The sequence below is a fragment of the Megascapheus bottae genome, chromosome 1, assembly GCF_031878675.1.
Source record: "Megascapheus bottae isolate mThoBot1 chromosome 1, mThoBot2.hap1, whole genome shotgun sequence".
NCBI classification, from domain to species: Eukaryota; Metazoa; Chordata; class Mammalia; order Rodentia; family Geomyidae; genus Megascapheus; species Megascapheus bottae.
The window spans coordinates 3,798,149-3,806,359 of record NC_143509.1 but is presented as its reverse complement, the minus strand read 5'-3'; positions in this window follow the sequence as shown (position 1 = coordinate 3,806,359).

Genomic DNA, 8,211 nt, shown 5'->3' with positions numbered 1-8,211 from the left:
AAAAAAGTCTCACTGGGTGGTGGCTCACGCTTGTAATCCTAGCTACTCAGGAGGCTGAGCTCTGAGGACTGGGGTTCAAAGCCAGCTCAGGCAGTAAAGAACCTGAGACTCTTATCTCCAATGAACCACTAGAAAATGGGAAATGGAGCTGTGGCTCAAGGGGTAGGGTGGTAGCCTTGAGCTCAGGGACAACGCCCAGGCTCAGAGTTCAAGCCCCCATGACCCACCAAAAAAAAAAAAAAAAAAAAGAAGAAGAAAGAAACGTCTGAGCCAATGGGATCTTGTGTCAGACACCACGTGCATTCTCAAGTTCCCTGGCCTCCAGGGAGGACACAGCTGGCTCGGCACAGTCCTGGCCAGAATGTCAGAAAACTCCCCTCCCTTCTACCTCCAGCCATGCCTGTCCCTTTCTCAAGCCTCCACCTGGGAAACTGCTCTGCTGCCCACATCACTGAGGCAACTTCTGTGAGGAAGACTTCTTCGAAGTCCCAGGAGCAACAGCTGAAACAAACGGAGCAAAGGGAGGCAGTGATGAACCCCCAGCTGGCACCACTGCTCCCCCACCACGGGCCACCATCCAGCAGGAGTTGCAGGACACCAGGCTCCCCCAGCCCGCCCCACTCCCGGCTGCCCCAGCCAAAGTCCTCCCAAATCCCACTCATATTTTGCAGCTGACCCTCCCTCCCCCTCTCTTCCCTCCTCCCTTCCTCCTCCCCCCCCCCCCCCCCCCCCCCGCCTCCAGCCATTAGAATGGTTAAGAGTCCAGGTGCAGTGACACACACATGTAATCCAGGCACTCAGGAGGCCAGGATATCAGGAGTGTGAAACCAGCCAGGGCTACAGGGCAAGACACTGAAATGAATCAGATTTTTTTTTAAAACAATTCTAAGGCTAGGATGGTAAATTTTATTGTACGTGCATTTTTACCACAGTTGAAAAATAAACACAGTATGTGTGCACACACACACACACAAGCATGCCTGTTCAGCTTGAGCTCAGGGCTGGGGTATTCTTTTTATGTTCAAGTTTGGCTCAACTTTACCACTGAACCACGTCTCCATTTCGGGTTTTCTGGTGATTAATTGGAGATAAGAGCTTAACAAACTTTCCTGCCTTGGCTGGCTTTGAACCATGATCCTCAGATCTCAGCCTCCTGAGTAGCTAAAGACAGGCGTGTGCCACTGGCGTTCAATTCACAAAACCTGCAACCTCCCCCCCCCTGTAGTTCTGGGGCTTGAACTCAGGGCCTTGGGTTTTCTCAAGGTTAGAGCTCTACCACTTGAACTACAGCACCACTTCCAGCTTTTCTATGTACGAGGTACCAAGGAATTGAATTGAGAAGTTCATGCATGTTAGGCAAGCACTCTACCACTAGGTCAAACTCCGGACCCCTCAAAAAATGTTTTAATGGGGAAAACACATCATATTGACTGATTTTTTTTTCTTTCTGAGAGGCAGTACACTAAACACAAGGTTTGCATTTGTATTCTCTTCTGGACTCATGTACCCTTGGAGACTTTCTGTGTTAGCTTTGCATTTGAACTCACTCCTTGGAAAGCACAGAGTGGTGCTACATGTGGCTACGTGGTGCTTTGTGTTCTGGGTCTCTCCTGCCAGGTCAGGCCCAGGTCTTCTCTGTGATCTAACTCACAGCCAGAACAAGCTCCATGAACTCATCAGCTCACACATGTACAAGGATTTTGCTCAGAAATTGCCTGTGCCAAAAAAATATCTATGCATTTGTCATCGTCGTGAATGTGATAAAAATCCATCCCCAGCCTGGAAAAGTGGTGTCCACGCCCAAGCTTGCTCGCTTTCCTATAGCCCTACTGTTCAGTGTGCTTTCCCGTCTGTGTGTGTGTGTGTGTGTGTGCACGTGCATGCAAAGGTGGGTGTGCCAGTCCTCGGACTGGAACTCAAGGTGTGGACATTATCCCTGAGAATTTTCATTCAAGGCTGGTGCTTTATCACTTGACCCATGGCTCCGCTTGTAGCTGCAGGCACTGGTGACTCACTCCTGTAATCCTAGTTACTTAAGGTGGCTGAGATCTGAGGATCAAGGTTCAAATTCAGCCCACACAGGAAACACTGTGAGATTCCCATCTCCCATGAACCACCAAAAAGCAGAAGTGGAGCTGTGGCTCAAGTGCTAGCTTGAGCAAAATAGCTCATGGACATGTCATAGACCTTGAGTTCAAGTCTCAGGACTAGGACACACACACACACACACACACACACACACACACACACACACACACACACACTTCCTTTAAGTGCACCATTTATAATCCTAGACACTGATAAGGCTAAGACCTAGAGGACTGCAGTTCAAAAGCAGCCTAGGCGGTGTGTAGTTTGGTGGGGGGGCGAGGGGAGGGGAGTCTCCAAGACTCTATCTCCAGTTAACCAGCAAAAATCTGCCCTGGAGGCATAACTCAAGTGATAGAGCATCCGCCGAACAAGCCAGCCCAGGAAATGTGAGATTCTGAGGTCAAAAACACACCAGTACATCCCAAAGAGGGGTGTGATAAACTGGGCACCGACTGGCAAGGAAACCAGCATGTCTCTGAGAACTGAGTGGGAAAAGTCCCTACTGTGTGCTGGGCTGCATGTAAAAAATACCCACTACGTGCTGGAACATAATTTAAAACTGCAGCCAGTGATTTATTCATCCGTGGTGGGTTTGGGGATCAATCTTTAGGTCTCTCGAGGCCTGCCCAGCCTTTTCCTGGGAAGTTCTGGGCTCCAAGCCCTGGGCGAGGTGGGAGACACCCCAGGCCACCCATCCCCGCAGTCAGCGCCTCCAGCCCGGCCCGCGGCCAGCGGCCCCGCCCTCCCGCCGCTCGCATTCCAGCGGGAGGGGCTGGAGGGGGCTCTTGCGCGCCCTCTGGTGTCCAGGAGCGGAATGACAGGTGACCTTGATCTTCCAACAGTGAGACTGGGGGCCAAACACAGTCTGGAACTCAGCTCCATCCTGCAACTATAGTGTGGCCCTGAGAAAGAAGCCCCCAAACCTCTCTGTGCCTTGGATTCTGAGGTGCACCATGTAGACCCTTTCCTCCCTCTATTTTCTTTTTGTCAGTCATGGGGCCTGAATTCAGGGCCTTGGGGGCCGTCCCTGAGCTCATTGGTGCAAAGCTAGTGCTTTACCACATTGAGTCACAGCTCTTCTGGTTTTTCTGGCGGTTAGTTCGAGTCTCATGGACTAGCCTGCTTCCTGGGCTGTCTGCAAACCACCATCCTCAGACCTCAGCTAGGATTACAGGCCATGTCTGGCTTTTTTTTTTTTTTTTTGCCAGTCCCAGGACAGCCTTTCTCAAGGCTAGCACTCTACCGCTTTGGTCACAGCACCACTATGGGCTTTTTCTATGTATGTGGTACTTACTGGTCTTCATGCATGCTAGCCAAGCACTCTAGCACTAGGCCAAACTTGCAGGCTTTTTTTTTTTTTTTTTTTTTGGCATCTTGGAGCTTGAACTCAGGGCCTGGGCACTGTCCTTGGACACCTTTTTGCTTAAGGCTAGCACTCTACCACCTGAGCCACAGCATCACTTCCAGGTTTTTCTGAGTATGTGGTACTGACTGAGGAATCGAATGCAGGGCTTCATGCATGCTACACTGGTTCAAAACCAGTCCAGGCAGAAAAGTGCACTGAGACTCTGAGTCTATAGTGAACCACCAGAAAACCAGAAATGGAGCTGTGGTTCAAAGTGGTAGAGCATTAGCCTTGAGCAAAAATGCTAAAGGACAGCACCCAGGCCCTGAGTTCAAGCACCACCACTGACAAAAAAGGGGGTGGGAACAGGTGCGGTGGCTCATGCCTGTCATCTTAGCTACTCAGGAGGCTGAGGGTCACGGTTCAAAGCCAGCCCAGGTACTAAAGTCTGTGGGACTCTTATCTCCAATGAACCACCAGAAAACGGGAAGTGGTGCTGTGGTTCAAGGGGTAGGGTGGTAGCCTTGAGCTGAAGAGCTCAGGAACAATGCCCAGACCCACAGTTCAAGTCCCATGACCAGAAAAAAAAAAAAAAAAAAAACCTTGGCAGAGCCAAGGAAGAGGAAAGCTGGGTGCAGCCATGCCTTAAAGGCAGAAAAACGTGGAGGCTGGGCAGAGGGAAGGAGCCCTGGGTTGCTCATTGAGTCCCTAGAGGACGGAAGGCCATGTCATTTCTCACAGGACCGGGAAGGGGAAGGAATGGCTGGCCCTGCTGGAGACACTCTTGCCAGTTTCAGGAGGGAAGGGTACATGCCATCCCTGCTAGGGGCCAGGGACACCTTTCTACCTGCCCTACCCACCAATCCCAAGGTGGGGAGGGGCAGGTCCTGAGAGCCTGGATGTTGTCCTGGAATCCTTCCTCGTCCCTGTGTTTTCTCCCCACAGGTATATCCTGCTGGCTCCCGACCGCTGTGTCATGAGGGCATCATGTCAGGCACCCTCAGATTCCAGATGCCCTGCTGGGCTAATATCAGGTGGTGGATTTCTTGTTAGGTCCAACGGGAAGAAATGACTTCTTCCCTTGGCTCTCTCCCCCTGCACCCTGGAAATCCCCGACCAGCACCTGTAACCCTGGCAGCTGGCATGCCTGGGGGCAGTGGGGGGTCCCCACTGAGGTATTCCCCATCCGCTGAGATCACATCCACTTCCGCTGTGGCTATACCCCTCCCCTATATAATTTCTCACTTCCCGCCCTAAGCCCTCTTGCTCGCCCAACTCCATCTTGGGTGGCAGGAGTCTGCTCTTTCCCCACGCAATAATCCCTCTTCTCCTGAACTGCGTGGAGTTTCCTTTCAGCAACCTTACGTCTTCCAATGAAGAAAATAGGAAGTAGAGCTGTGGTTCAAAATGGTAGAGCGCTATTCTTGAGCAAAAGAGCACAAGGACAGTGCCCACACCTTGAGTTCAAACCCCATGACTGACAAAAACAAAAAGCAACAACAATAAAAAAGAAGTCCCTTAAATCAAGACCAGCCAGCGTAGATTGTAAATGGCGCCATCTGCTGGGAAATTTTTATTCATGCTGGTCGTAAGGGGCTTGAACTCAGCACCTAGGTGCTGTCCCTGGGATTTTTCCACTCAAGGCTGGAGCTCTACGACTTGAGCCACAGCTCCACTTTCAGCTCTTTTTCTGCTGGATAATTGCACATAAAAAGTCACATAAGTGAGTCAAGGTGGCTCACACCTGTAATCCTCAGCAGGCTGACATCTGAGGATGGAGGTTCAAAGCCAGTCCAAGCACAAAAGGACCTGAGACTCTTACCTCCAATTAACCTCTAGAAAATGGGAAGTAAGGCTTGGCTCAAGGGTAGGGTGGTAGCCTTGAGCTGAACAGCTCAGGGACAGCGCCCAGGCCGAGTTCAAGCTCCATGACCCCCCCCAAAAAAAAGTCACATAAACTCTCCTGCCCAGATTTGACCTTGAACTTGGAGCTTACATCTCAGCCTTCTGAGTAGCTAAGTTTACAGACTTGAATCACAACAGTTGTTGGTCCATCTGCCAGATGGAACCACAGTTCTACTTCCGGTTTTCTGGTGGTTCACTGGAGGTAAGTGTCTCAAGGGCTCTCCTGCTGGGGCTGGCTGGGAACTGTGATCATTCTGAGTAGCTAGGAGGACAAGTGTGAGGTGTCGGTGCCAGCTCTGTGACACTCTTATCTCCAATTAGCTAGCCAAAAGCAGGAAGTGCAGCTGCAGGAGTGAGCCATCAGTGCCTGGCAACCTCTCAATTATCAAGAGTCACCTTCTGCCTCTCCTAAGGCCCGCCCCCCACTGCAGCCTGCCGTGAGTGACTGTATGAGCTGTGCCCATGGGGCTTTGTGGTATATCTCCCAGGCAACAAGGTGGCCATCCATATTCCTGGAATATTTTCAACAAACCCATGGAGGAACTTGCCCCCACCATGCTCAGGGCGAAGATTTTCAATGTATAACCATTACAAGCTCTCTGAAGAAAGGGGAGATAACAGAATCCCGCCTCCATCCTCTCTGTCTTCTCCACCCCTTCATCACTGTCCCTCAGCGAGGTGTGGTGGCTCACCCCTGCAATCCTAGCTGCTTGGGGGGGTGTCAGAATTCAGGGGATCGTCGTACAAGGCCAGCTCAGGCATAAAAGTTGGGTCAGAACCCATCTTAGTCAGTGGCTGGGCATGGTAGCACATACGTGTCATCTCAGCAAAGTGAAGCACAAGACGTAGTCAGGCTTTGGAGCCTAATGGCAAAGCAGAACTACAGGTGACAGGAGATGCTGGGACTACCTCAGTGCTGGTGGCCATGAACAAGGCTGTCCCTGAGTGAGGAGCCACCCTGGGCTACACAGCAAGACACTGTGTCAAAACCAAAAAAATGGCAAGAAGGACAGTGGAGTGCACCCAATTCATTATTCCAATGCATTCTGGAACCCTTAGAAGATACTATCTCATTTAAACCTTGCAAGAACTGCAATGATTATTCTTGGTTTCAAGAGGAGGCAGCGAGGCCGGGAGCATAATCCATCGGTGTCGTGCTTGCCTAGGATGCAGGAAGCCCTGGATTCAATTCCTCGGTACCATATACACAGAAAAAGTGGGAAGTGGCAGAAGTGGCCCTGTGGCTCTAGTAGTAGAGTGCTAGCCTGGAGCAAAAGAAGCTCAGAGACAGTGTCCCGGCCCTGAGTTAAAGCCCCAGGACTAATGAGGAAGAAGGAGGAGGAGGAGGAGGAGGAGGAAGAGGAGGGCCTGGACACTGTCCCTGAGCCTCTTTATGCTCAAGGCTAGAGCTCTACCACTTGAGCCAAAGAGCCACTTCCAGCTTTTCCTGAGTAGTTGACTGAAGGTAAGAATCGTACAGACTTTGAACCATGATCCTCAGATCTCAGCCTCATCAGGATCGAGGATACAAGCATCCAGTGCTAGAGTACTTTTGCTCTGTCATTTTGAGTAGCTCTGACTGGCCTTACAACTCACGATCCTGCTGCCTCTGCCTCCTTCCAGAGGGCAGGGACCACAGACCCGTGCCTCTTCTACCCAGGCTTCCATGGGCGATTTCAAACTGTCCACCTTGGCAAAGATACTTCCTGTGTGGTCCATGCACCATAAAGTTCCTGATGGAGAAACGGGGCTCAGAGAGGATGGGACAGAGAAAGAACCTGCTGTGGTTTCTCCTAGACAAAACCCACTGGCAAGATGGCCAGGCCCACCTGCCGATGGTAGAGGCCTGGCCTATGCCTTGATCCAGAAAGGCCACGGCCCTGCAGAGGCCCCAGCTGGTAGGAGGCTTGGAGTCCACCCAGGTGAGCCAATGCCTAAGGCCCTCCAGGGCAAGACGCTGTCCGTGGTGCTGAAAGGACTCGTGCTGACGTGCTGCTATCCGTGGTGCTGATTTTGGTTTTTCCTCTCTCTCCTAACCCCCCATTCCCAACCCCCAAGCCATTAGGGGGTAGACCTGAAAGTTTACCCCCTTCCGGGGTCTGCACGTCACTGTCAGGGTCCCTGAAAGCGATCTGACCCGCACGAGCTCTTCCACCAGCGGCTCGTCAAGCTGGGTGACTCTGAAGTCAGCACCTCCTTGGGGTGGTCAACATCCTGTGGGCCATGGGCGGGCAGAAGCAGAACTCCTCGCCCACCCTCTGTAGGATGCTGCAGGCTGAGTTCCTCGATCGCCAGACGACTACCAGCCTTGCAGCCGGGATCTGGGGCACAGAGGAGGCCTGTGGCCAGGGGAAGGAGGCCTGCAGGGCACAGGGCGGTGGCTGGGCCTGGGTGCTCATAAGGGGCGTGGCCTGCATGAGCCTAAGTGGGTGTGGTCAGGAAGCTGCAGAACCAATGGACATTGAGCTTGGCCTCCTGGCGAATGGAGTAGGATGAGAGGGGCGTGGGGCCTGTCCAGGGTGGCAGGGCCGGCAGGGTGAGGCTTCTGGGAGCAGGGACAGGAAAATGGGGGAAGAGTCAGAGTCCGGAGAGGCGGAGCCTGCTGGGGGCGGAGCCAGAGGCGTGGCCAAGTCTGCGTGGGCGGGGCGATAGAGGCAGGGTCAGGAAAAGGGTAGAAATAGCCTGGAGGGGTAGAGTCCTGCTGGAGGCGGGGCCAGGGGAGGGGTGTGGCCAGAGTCAGAAGAGGTGGGGCCTGTTGGAGGCGGGGCAAGAGTCTGGAGAGTGGAGCCTGTGGGGGTGGGATCAGGATAGCAGCCAGCTCAGCCAGTCCTGGGCACTCTACCCCTCTGCCCCAAGGGGCAGCACTTTCC